At 41.4% G+C, this 12395-nt stretch overlaps 1 protein-coding gene across 2 annotated transcripts in view; it reads left to right on the top strand.

The window, feature by feature from the left end:
- Ptprg (protein tyrosine phosphatase receptor type G) overlaps nucleotides 1–12395 on the top strand; it is a 715889-nt gene that overhangs the window by 524703 nt on the left and 178791 nt on the right. The gene's annotated exons all lie outside the window — the stretch shown is intronic.

Below are 12395 nucleotides of genomic sequence, written 5' to 3'. Positions count from 1 at the left end.
TGAAAACTTCTCTAATAGCCAAAATTACCTTGCCACACTACCTTTTAGTGAGACATCCAATCTATAGGGCTTTCCATCCCTTGCCTTGTTATGTGGAAATTGGTTTTCTCCTGGTCATGACCTTAACTTGACTTATTTACTCATCCAGTCATTCACTTAGTAAATATGATGAAGTCCCCAGTGTGCACCAGGTGCCATTAAGCTTTCTTTTTTCTTTTTTTTTTTTTTTTTTTTTTAATCTCAGTGTCAATGTCCATTGGAGAAATATAGGCTGGTGTTTATAGTTACAGTGTCAAGGACCTTTTACAATATTGAAGTTGAAGTTATTTCTCTGCTTCTTTGTTACTTCTTCCTTTTGGTGATGAAGATTCAAAATTCACTTGAAGTTCCATTGGGAAAAGCCCTCTCATACACCACCAGTGGGAATCAAAGCTGAAACTGATAATATAGAAGGCCGTATGTCAAAAACTTGAGAGCTTTGCAAATTTTTAATAAATCTAGTGTTATTTCATTATTTTAGAATTCTTATATTGTTCTAGGATTATTGCATTAAAAAAAAAAAAAAAAACCAGCCAGGCGTGCTGGTGCACACGTGTAATCCCAGGGGCTCAGGAGGCTGAGGCAGAAAGGAGAGCAAGTTCAAAGCCAGCCTCAGCAAAAGCGAGTCCCTAAGCAACTCAGTGAGATCCTGTAAATAAATAAAATACAAAACAGGGATGGGAATATGGCTCAGTGGTCGAGTGCCCTGAGTTCAATCCCTGGTACCACCTGGCTTCCCTCTCCTACCCCCCGAAAAAGAAACACTAGATGTCTATTGATCAAAACAACAACTCTGTTTATATGTGGGAATAGGATACATTTTTAGTTTTGTTTTTTGAGTTTGCCTATCAGTCTTTTCTAATTTTCTGCAATTAACTTGTCTTAACAATAGGGAACTTGTCCATTACAATAGAGAACTCATCATTATTTAAACAATAGTGTTCAGGGGAGGAAACATCTCAATTAAAAAAGCAAGGGCATTATGGAGCTGTGAATAGCTATGTTTTCTGCTAATGGATCTGGGAACTTCTTTGGTAGAGCATGATATCAGGGGGGATGAAACAGTTGTCCACAGATATTTATGACTGGAGCTCCACTAAGACAAATAACATGTTTTAGTCATCGTCAAGGGGGAAATTCATTGTATTTCCAGGGCATCTGTATTAGCAGCCGTGGCCAAATAGCTATATTAATGTTATGGTGTGTGATTTGGGTTAATTACTGTCATAGTTTTATTAGGCTTTGACATAATTTCTTTTCTAGCATATAAAACTCAAGAAAATTCAAGATCACTATTAACTGTGTTGCTGCAAATGAATTTGTAATATAGACAACTAAAATCAACAACATAAAACCACACTGTCAATAGGAGAGTGAAGGTCTCTGAATACAGACGTAACGTAGCGAGGCTCACTTTGGTTTTCACTTCCCTTTAGATGTATCTTAATTTGTTTACCTAGAGAGGCAGAAAAAAAAAAAAAACCCAAACTAGAAGTCTCCCCTTGGAGTAAACACTGATGACGTTGTCTCTGGTTGGAAACCTAGAGTTAAAGCCTCAGGATAGGTGGATTCTGGTGTTTCTGGTTTGGTCAATCGACAGACTCCAAGTCACAGCTTCTACAACTCCTAGAGATAACGTGGAACCCTTGGTGTGGGATTATTGTGTTACTATTACCCATTGGGAGAATTGGGAGTCCATTACCCAGTAACATGTCACCTAGCGTCCATCGATCAAGGGGAATGTCATGGTCCCTTGTCAAGTTTATTAACTCATTCATTTGATAAATGTTTAATGAACATTGCACGAGCTGCTTAAGATGCAGCAATGAACTTGATGAATACCATCTCTGCTTTAATGTGAGGATTTCTAGTAGAATTATTTTCCATAGTAGCATACATAAATTTAAAATTGTTGTTGGTGGTGGTGGTGATAGTTACTGGGGATTGAACCCAGGGGTGCTTAGCCACTGAGCCCCATCCCCAGCCCTGTTTTGTATTTTATTTAGAGACATGTTCTCACTAAGTTGCTTAGAGCCTCACTAAGTTGCTGAAGCTGGCTTTGAACTCACGACCCTCTTGCCTCAGCCTCCTGAGCCCTTGAGATTATAGGTGTGTGGCATCATGCCCAGCAAATTTGGGGATTATTGTTATCTTTTTCATAAGTCTGTTTCACATCACAATAAGAGATCATATATATATATATATATATATATATATATATATATATATATAGAGAGAGAGAGAGAGAGAGAGAGAGAGAGAGAGAGAAAATGAGAATCAATCCAACATTGTGAATCTTCCAAAATTCAAAATTGCCTGAACACCAGCCTGACACCACAGGAGGAAAATTCCACATCTGGCCTCATGTGTGTGACTGGTCATAGTCAAAATGCAGGCGTACTAAACAAACATAAAATTACCTTCAAACTGGGCATGGGCAGTATCTGAGCCATAAATGCATTTCATGTTTGGACTTTGGTCCCATCCCCAAGATATCTTTTTATAGATATGCATATATTTTGACAATTGAAAAACCTGAAATCTGAAACACTCCTGGTCCCAAGCATAAGCATTTCCTATAAGGAATACTCAACCTGAGTCACCTCTTAGGTAACAACTGTATTATCTATAGCAAAAGCAAAAGGAGCCCTTAAGGACAGATTCCCTACTGATACCATCATTTTTCCATTGTGGAGACAGAGGTAAAATCACAAGAGGCTCAGGGATGTGCCCCCCAGGTTGAGCTGTGTTTCTCTGTGTTATTGGACGCTAGCTTCAGAGTTAGGTATCACTTTGTTAAACATCTCAGCAGATACCACGTACTGGATGTCCTACCTCAGGCAGGAAAGTGAGATGAGAAAAGAGAGGACTGTTGTCAGGGATCCAATAGCCAAAATGTTGTTGGTCCTAGGGCATCAATATATAATTCTCTTTTAGTCCAATCTTTTCTTTGGCAGTCATGAGAACCAAATCCAGGGTGTGTAATACATGCTAGGCAAGGGCTATCCCTCTGATCTACACCTCCAGCCCCCTGTGCAACCAACCTCTGAATGACATTGGGATGTTTTTAGTGAAACGCTTCTTTCCAGTAACAAGAAGAAGAGATACTCGTGTGTTTCATGGAGCAGTACATCTTAGCAGTTATGTAGCTAAGATCCTTTGAACCTTATCTGATTCTGTAGCCCTGGATATCTTTGGGTGCCTATGTCACATCCATTTTCCTTTCTGAGGGTCTGAGGGATCATGTGGTTTGCATCAGATGAAATTAATCCTTTGTATTATCACAGGAAACTTAACAAAAAGAAAAGTGGTAGCTGTCTTTTCTTGATTACCTTCTGGAAATATCAATGTCAGGCTACTCTCTACATTAAGAAGTTGATTTCTTATATTGAACCAGAATCTCTCTAAACCTGTAATTTAGAGGTGTTCAAGGTGTTCCAATTAAGGCTGAGAACAAGAGAAATGTGAAACAGTTAGTTGTAGAAATAGAAATTACAGACATATGGTTGGTTATATCTCACTTTCACAGTTGGCATGGCTATGATGGATTGTGTCTCAATTGGAATTTTGTCAGTAGAATCAGATTCTTAGGGAACCAACTGTTACAAAGACCTATATGGTAAATCACGCATACAATGAAGCATACTTCTGTAAAATGATTAATCGCCTCCCCATTTAGGTAGAGATGTGTGTCTCCTTAAGTTTTCATAGAAAGGAAGCTTCTGAGCTATTAAAGGTACATTGATATGCCTTCAGCATAAAAAAGTGTATGAAATACCATTACAACAGATAACATGATGAAGATAACTTTTTATTACACAACCAAAGTGTGTCTAAGTCCCAGAAGATAACATGCTCACTCCAAGAAATGTTTATATCTGCTATAAATACCAGTGCATAAAATAGATTAAGACCTCACTGGGGATTTTTTTTCCATACAAATTGAGTTTTGAGTAAAATATGTCACATATTATAGTGAAAGTTTTCTTAACTGATCTTGTAAGAAAGGAAATGTGCAAGATACATATTCTGTCCTAGCTGGGCCTGCTGATACTCTTTTGAGAAAGGGGCATGCTAACCAGAGTCCTAGCTTAAGATAAATCAGTAAAAACATCGATCTGTTCCTTCATTCATTTGTCACCTTTTTATTGAGCACTGACTTGTGCCACCCATCAAATTAAGTACTTATTGTTTTCACATTCTCGAGTAACAGAGGGAAAGAGATTTTAATCAATGGCTTATAAAAATTTTTAGCACCCGCTGGTGATGAACCAGTGGAAATCTCTACCTTCTCCCTCAATGCCTCCCATGGAAAGTATTCCAGTTAAGCAGTTACAAATTTGCCTTTTTTTGCCCAACTTTGTGCCAGTCTTTTTTTAGCATCAGATGCAGTGATAGGCTCTGTCAGCAGAGGGCGGTAGGGTGCACTGCAAAGGACAGTAGGACTGGGGCTGCCCTTCCTGCAGTGGTTAAGCAATTGGGGTACTTGGTTAAGAGGGAATTGAAGTGGGTCTCATCTCAGCCTCTCTCACAATAGCCCAGACCTTCCAGCAACTTCTTCCTTGAAGGCGGGCTATCCCTGTGAGCAACTCCAGTGCACCAACACTGGACTTGCTAGGACCTGTGCATTCTGGTAAATTTCTCTCCAACCACATGAAGCACTTTTCTGTGGTCAGTACCCACTCCAGCAGCCTTCTTGAATACCTACAGGGTCATTTCTATAGGCCAGCGCCAGTCCATCCTTTGGCAGTTTCCTTGTCTTGAGCTATGTGTTCCTGTGATGTTCTCATCCTCTCCAGAGGTCTGAACGTCAGCCTTGAAGAAGGACCACTTCTGACCTCTGAGAGCCCTTCTTTTTCAATCGTCTTGATCTTGCAGAGGTAATAGCTGCTTTGTGCATTAGCATTCCCCACACCTCTTACCGTCCTCATTCCTTCTCTTTTAGATGTTTACTCCCCCTTTTATCAGTTATCAGTTCTTTGTATTAAATCTTCCACTTTCAAATCACGGGTGTGGTTTCCATCTCCTGATGGGACTCTTAAGGAGAAGGGTAAGAGAAAAAGCCACCTACGAAAAGAATTAATTGCCACTAAACTGCCAACTCACCACCAAGTACCCCGTTTGCTTTCAGTGTGCTCCATAACAGATTTTATTTTTGTATAGATGACATCAGACATTCCATAATCAGGTACTGAATATTTTGGCCATCATGACTGCATTGAGCACAAAATAAGTAAATACCCTTTTATGCCTCTGTAATATGAAGGCATTTATCCACTCAGCAAAGATATATTCAGCAGCGTCTGTCTGTTCGGTTCTGGAGTAGGTGCTAAAAAAAGGAATGGTACTCAGGCCCTGCCTTGCAAGTTTGTCAGGGAGACAGAACCTGTGTGTGTGTGAGAAGTTAACCAACAATGCAATAGAGTTTGCAAGGCGGCATACGGTCCCATTAGCATTTGTATTGCTTCATATTTCTTGACTAAGTAATGTTGCAGAACACCCATATTCTGTTCTGTACAATCCGTTTGCATTTCTAAGCGCCAGGGCGTTCATTTGTCTTTTCAATTGTTTCCCATTTTGTCTACATACACAGTACTTGCTGGTAGGAATTGCAAGGGCTATAAATTGGTAGATCCTCAGTAATCAATGAAAATAAATAGTTTGTGACACCAGATTTTTTGAAGTGGCATCTGAATATGCACACTCTGGGGCTTTAGGAAGCATCTCTTGTACTATATAAAATCACTGGAAGGCAGCCAGGAGAGTGAAGCAGCCGCGCTCCATGGAATGGCGTGATTTGGAGATCCTAGGGCTCCGTGTGAAGCGGTTCTGGACTGGGAACATTTGCACACAAGTTTCTTGGAGCCAGCCTGGCTGATGCGGTGGCACACACCTGTAATCCCAGTAGCTCGGGAGGCTGAGGCAGGAGGATCGTGAGTTCAAAGCCAACCTCAGTATCTTAGTGAGGCCCTTAGCAACTCAGAGAGATCCTGTCCCTATATAAAAAAGGATTGGGGGTGTGGCTCCGTGATTAAGAGCCCCTGGGTTTAATTCCTGGTACTCCTCAAAAAATAAATAAAGATTCTTGGAGCTAGCCTGAGGACGCCTTGGTGTCTCTTCATACATGTACACTCTGAAGAATCATATTTAGGATATCATCATCCTAGAAACTGTGTTCCCTGCAGTTCTTAGAGAGAAGTTGTATCACGTTGGTGGGCTTTGCCTTTGGAGTTCTCCAGAATTGTTCTAGCAAATCGCTCAAGTGAAACTGTACCTATAGTTCTTATAAACAAGTTTAATCACATTGGTGGCCTGTGCTTTTGGAGCTGAGGGAGATGCTCTGGAATTCACTAGAACGGCCTTTCCCAGGACTCACCTTGAAGAGCAGGACTCCTTAAAGACACTTGACCTTGACCAGCTCATGACAAACGCTGTCTATCCAGCCTAGTGGGTCTTCTTCCTGGCTGTGACTGACAGCGTGGTGTGGATCCATGTGATAAAGCCTCACGGTTGAGTCCCGATGTGAAAGAACCCTGTAATTGTCTAACTTCATGTTCCTGAAATAATATTCACTCTGAGTCCTTATTTTCCCTCAATTACCAGTTGTCCCCCATTTATCTCACTTTCCTACACTAATTAGGGAATCTGTTGTTTTGTCTGTTCTCTTCAAAGCACTCACCTACGTGTGTGTGTGTGTGTGTGTGTGTCTGGATTTTTTAACAACTTTTCTGGTAGTCTGTGCCATCCTTCAGGATTTGAAAGACTAGAAAAATGATCATAGCCCTTGGAAGTGTTACCATCTAAGACAGCTGGGTTCGTTGTCGCTGCTCAGCAAAGAATTGAAGAGCAGGACATCGAAAGAGCAAGCAAGCAGCAGGTTTATTGCAAAAGCGACCAGAGACAGACTTCTCCAAAGAGAAGGGGCCCCAGAGCTGGGAGTCCAGTAGGGGAGATTTGGCCTGTTCTTTTTATGGTCTCTGGAATTTCCTCCTTTCCTATCTCCTCCCTGACAATAGTCTCCTCACTATTTTTGATTGCTGCCCCCTCTGTCCACACATCTGTTTTAGTTTTTCTAGTTTAGGTTTTCTCTCCTGCTTAGCAGCACGAGTATGAAGTGTCTGTCTGATTGGGTCCCTGCTTGTGTCTACGAGCACTTTGGTCCAGCAGGAAGTTGACCTCATCAGATGACCCTCTCTGTGCTCCTCTGTTCTGGCCCTGCCCCCACCACCACCACCTTGCCCTGGCCTCCTAGGCCCTTCTAGATCTCTCTCAGAAGGAAAAAACAGCTATGAGGGTGAGGAATTGTGATGAGGTCCGCAGTGGCCCACACAGCACCAGAAACACCCCAGTCCTAGGTTGGATCCACACCACCCCCGTGTTCTAGCTGTGACTGTCACTGAACCTCTTGCTCTGTCCAAGCCGTGGCTGCCAGAGCTGATGGGCCAGGAGGAACGTGTTTTCCTGTGATGGGTCATTGTGGGTTAAGGGAAATGGATCTAAAGCTCTTAGGATAGTGTGCTGTGTGGCCTCTGAGAGCCCAGGCTACATGTTAGCTGTTGGGACTCAGAAAAAGAATAGATTGCTGCCAGCACTGGCTTTGTCCTGCCTGGACATTGAGTAAAGCCATCTGAGAGCCGGGGCAGCAGAAGCCCTGCAGGTGCAATGAAGGTGGTTGTAACTAATACCAGGTTAAACTGGAAACAGCCCCACCAGGTCCCTAAGGTGTGACTGTGTGAGAGGAAGGGCCCAGGAGACCCCTTTATGGTATCCGATGTCCACGTTTGACACTTGTACGATGACCCCTTCCATTGGTCACTTCGGGATGCATTCCTTAGATCTGGTCTGCCTGTCACTTCATCCCATGTCACCTGAAAGCCTGCTGCAGTATAGAGAATCACATGCATCCCAATTCACAGAGAAAAATAAGAATCCCTGTTGGACAACTGATTTCACTCAGGACCTACTTGGGAAAAATGCTTCTTATGTTTAGTAAATATATGTCTGCGTGTTCCTTGCCTGGATCGGGGTGAGGCTGGGCTCTCTGCAGTTCAGGGAACCTGCAGTCTTCTGTCCTGGGCCAGCTTCACATGGCAGAGCATATTAAAGATTAGTTGTGCGGGAATGTAGCCTATTACCAGTCGCCGGGAAATCCGGCTCTGGATTTACAATGTCTGACAGTGCCTCAGAAACACAGCCACACCTGGACACCAAGGTGGCTCGGTTCCCACCACCAGCCTGGGGTTGGTCTTTGCTATAATGCCTGCTTACTGCAGTACCACCATATATAAGTCAATAGATTTAACATTAATATATCTAATAAAGGTATGCCAAATCTGATGCATGCACAGGTCCAAATCACAAAATTCACATATAAAATTTGATGCTTATGCCAATATAAATCTATATATAAAATATAGCAACATCTGAATACAATGTTTTTCAGCATGCAATAACTTCCTTATGTTCTAAAAGTAATGACGCTCACACAAATGTCAAGCCACATGAGCAGCTTTTAAGGAGAAGAGGAAAGTGGATGCCCCTTGATCCCACCCCCTCCAGAGGGAACCACTGATGTTTACTCTCTCTGCAGTCAGAAGTTTTAAAAGCATTTATACAAACATCTAACCTAAGAGGGGTGAACAACTCTTGAAGTGATTTTGACCCCAGCGATATGCCATGATCACATCTGCGTGTTAGCAGTTAAGAGATGTTTCTTGTCCTTGTTTAACCACTTCACATTATACCAACAGTGATGTCTTTATTTATTTAACTAATTAGTGATCAGTGGTACTTTGCATTTTTCCCCTATGGTGAACAACACTAAATAGCCACAGATATAGATTTCCTGGCTCAAGAGTATACCTAGTTTAAATTTTTTTTTTTGTTGGTACTAGGGATTGAACCCAGGGGTGCTTAACCACTGAGCCACAGCCACGGCTCTTTTCCTATTTTATTTAGAGACAAAGTCTCACTGAGTTACTTAGGGCCTTGGTAAATTGCTGAGGCTGGCCTCTAAGTTGCAAACCTCCTTCCCCAGCCTCCCAAGTTGCTGGGGTTACAGGCATGTGCCATTGCACCTAGCCCTAGTTTTAATTTTAAAAGTAGCTGCACATTATACCCCCCTTAACTAATTGGCTTGACACTCTCTTGACCATGAACACGGGGCATATTGATTTGGGAGCCACTCTAGTAACTGTAACTCATCAGGTTGTGCTGTTCTAAAGTTTCCATCCTCATTTCTGGATGTAATCAGTGCCCCTCATACACTGCTGAACATGTGAAAGAAGTCAGAAAGAAACAGAATAATACATGTTGGCCTACAAAGTTATATTAATTTTAAAAGCAACTAATTTTTAAATACAAAATACATAAAGTAATTGATAATCTTGATACTCTTAAGGAGCTTGCACTAGTGGACTTAGCCTTATTAAAGTGGGATTCGGCTGAATGCTTCTCTTGAACAGAGGCCCAGTCAAAGCTTCCATGTTTCCAGGGCATCGGGAAAGTATAAATTTTTCAGGACGTCGTCACGTTTGTCTCTTATCATCCTATCCCCTGATTATTCAGTACCCTCGTGGCCTGACCACCAACCAGGCAGAATTTTAATCTCCCTTGGGTTTCATGAGAGGGGGTATATAGAATATCTAAAATCCATAGATAACCTTCCTATTGGTTTATCTTCTCAACTTGAATGCAGACGATGAAAAATCACACACAGAAAATTTCCCTTTCCCTCGGGAGATTCAAAAGAGAGTTTATCTTGGATGCACACTCCCAAGTAAAATTGTGTTGGGTGGTAGGTATCAACAGATTTTCAAGAAGTTGGGAATATAAGCAGGTGGGTTGCTTCTCTGAGAAAAGGGAGGAAAGACGGTGAGATTTGGGTTTGCTCTCTACTGTCAGTGAAATCCAAAGATAGGAACTAATATGTCCTTTATGTATGTGGTCAGTGATATTATATCTAAGAATTTCAACTAAGTTTATAGAGTGTACCTGTACCACACATTGATGTACCAGGTATTGATGGATCCAAGGCACATTCTAAATTCTAACAGTGGGAGAGAAGTAAGGAGGGCTGTTCAAGTAAAGTAAAGTTAAGTTTGCAAAGTTCAATACTGTTATAGTAAAGCTGGGGGTGTTGCTCAGCAGTTAGAGCATGTGGTTAGCATGTGCAGGGTCCTTAGTTCCATCCCCAGCACCCTCTCCAGCAAAAGAGTTTGCTACAGTGTCTTCAACTTAGCTGATCGAGATTTCCATATGTCAAAAGCACCTGTTCCAATTAAAGTAATAGTCAATATTTTGAGAGGCTGAGGCAGGAGGATTCCAAGGTTAGGCCACCATGGGCAATTTTGCAAGATCTTGTCTCACAGAGGGCTGAGAATATAAGCCTGGTTGTAAAGCACCCCTGATTTCAATCCCCAGTACATGCCGTTTCCCGCCAAAAAAAGGCAGATCACAGTTCAGAAGTCACCTAGGGCCTCCATTTCTATGAAGCTGGACTAAGGCCCTCTTGCATCTTTTTTTTTTTTTTTAATGAGTTTTCTTATTGCTGTACATCTTAAGTGTAGTTCTGTTACCTGACAACTTTGAGAAACTGATAGGCAACAGCTCTAAAGTAATTCTGAAAGTTCAGAGGAACCAGTTTACACATCAGTACGTTTGTTCTCTACAGCACTTGCACCACATTGAGCAGAGAACTCCATGTCATTCTTTCTGAGACCCTCAGCATGGGTGGGTGCCTATACTCCAAGATTTGCTTTATGAGAACCTAGTCACCCAATTATTATTCAAAAGCACCATCTTTAGTCATTTACAGAGGCTTAAATTATGTCTAAGAAGGCAATGAAGCATGTAATGCATTCTGTAAAGCTTTGATCTGAAGCGATAAGAATTGTTTGAAATCTTCACAGGATCTTCTCTGAGGTGGCTGACAATCTGCTTCCGCATGGTCACCTACCAGCAGGACTGGTGCACAGGGCACCTATAACAGTGTTGAACTTTGCAAACTTAACATTCTAAGTTCTCCCACTTCCCAGCGCCCTCTTAGTCTTTCTAAATGACTTGCAGTGATATCAAGATCTGAATAATACAACTCCTGTGAAAAGCTGTTTCTGGGTGTTTGGAGATTTTCATATGATATTTACAGGTGGACACGGTTCATCGTGCCATAAGACTTCACCAGATTCTGTGCCACCATTGGGACTTTCTCTCTGTGGTAGTCAAACCAGTGAGACAACCATCAGTCACTCATTTATTGAAGATTTTTTTGAAGACTGTTCTGCAAGGGGCACTAAGCTTGTTTTTGTAGTGTATCTCCCAATATATTTTTTTCTTTTTTCACTTTCTGGGTTTGGGGTTGTTAATTATTGCTTTCGGTTTTGTTTTTGTTGGCTTTTGTTCATCTAATAACCTAGTAGATTTGTCTGGAGTAAAAAATAGCTTACTATAATTGTTGGTATTTATTAGGTACTTAATAAATATATGTTGAATGTCTGAGTTAGTGAATGGGTGGATTTTAGCATAACAGTTTTAACACCATTTAATATTTGATTGAATTCTTCGTACATACTCGGCACTAAACTTGGTATATTTTTGCACCTTATCTTAGTTGACCCTCTATAGCCCTATGAGGGAAGTACTGTTAGGATCTCCATTTTATAGACTGAGAAATCTGAGCAAAGTCACAGGAGTTACTGGTATAAAGCAGGATTAGCAGACTTTTCTGTTAAAAGTCAGAGAATAAACACTTACTGGCTTTGTAGGAGAAACTTCAGTTTCTGCCCCAACTGCACAACTCTGTTGTTGGAGCACAAAAGTAGCCACAGTCAATATGCAAATGAGTGGACATGGCTGTGTTCCAATAAAACTTTATTTACACAAAGCAGTCAGTAGGTGGGAATTACCCCAATGTCCACAGTTTGCCAACCTCTGTCACTCTTTGGCAGTTTTGGACTTGGATTGGAACCAAGGCAGCATGACTGGGAATACTTGTGTCCAACCAATTAGGAGAAAATTTTTGATAAAGAAAGAGGAAAAAGACCAAAAAAAAAAAAAAAAAAAAAAAGGACCCTTGCTTTATTGGTCTTTTTTAATAGTCAGTCTTGTGCATGCATGGTTTTACACTGATTAAAGATGGGCAATCAGGATGAGAACCATTGTTCTATTATGCGAAGAAGGAATTGATGGCACAGCAGAGAGTAGGGACAAGAGTTAACCAAGAATGTCGGAAGTAGTTTCAGGTTATGATGGTTGTGGCCCAGGATGGAGTTAAGAGTGGAGGAGCTAGAAGAAAAGTTCAGGGAAAGTATAAGATGTGTTTAGGAGGCAGAGTCCTCCAGGATTTCTGAAGCATCATA

Source organism: Urocitellus parryii, chromosome 3 (assembly GCF_045843805.1).
Source record: "Urocitellus parryii isolate mUroPar1 chromosome 3, mUroPar1.hap1, whole genome shotgun sequence".
Lineage (NCBI taxonomy): Eukaryota > Metazoa > Chordata > Mammalia > Rodentia > Sciuridae > Urocitellus > Urocitellus parryii.
The sequence above is the reverse complement of the archived record's forward strand: the minus strand, read 5'-3'. Positions and strand labels throughout refer to the sequence as shown.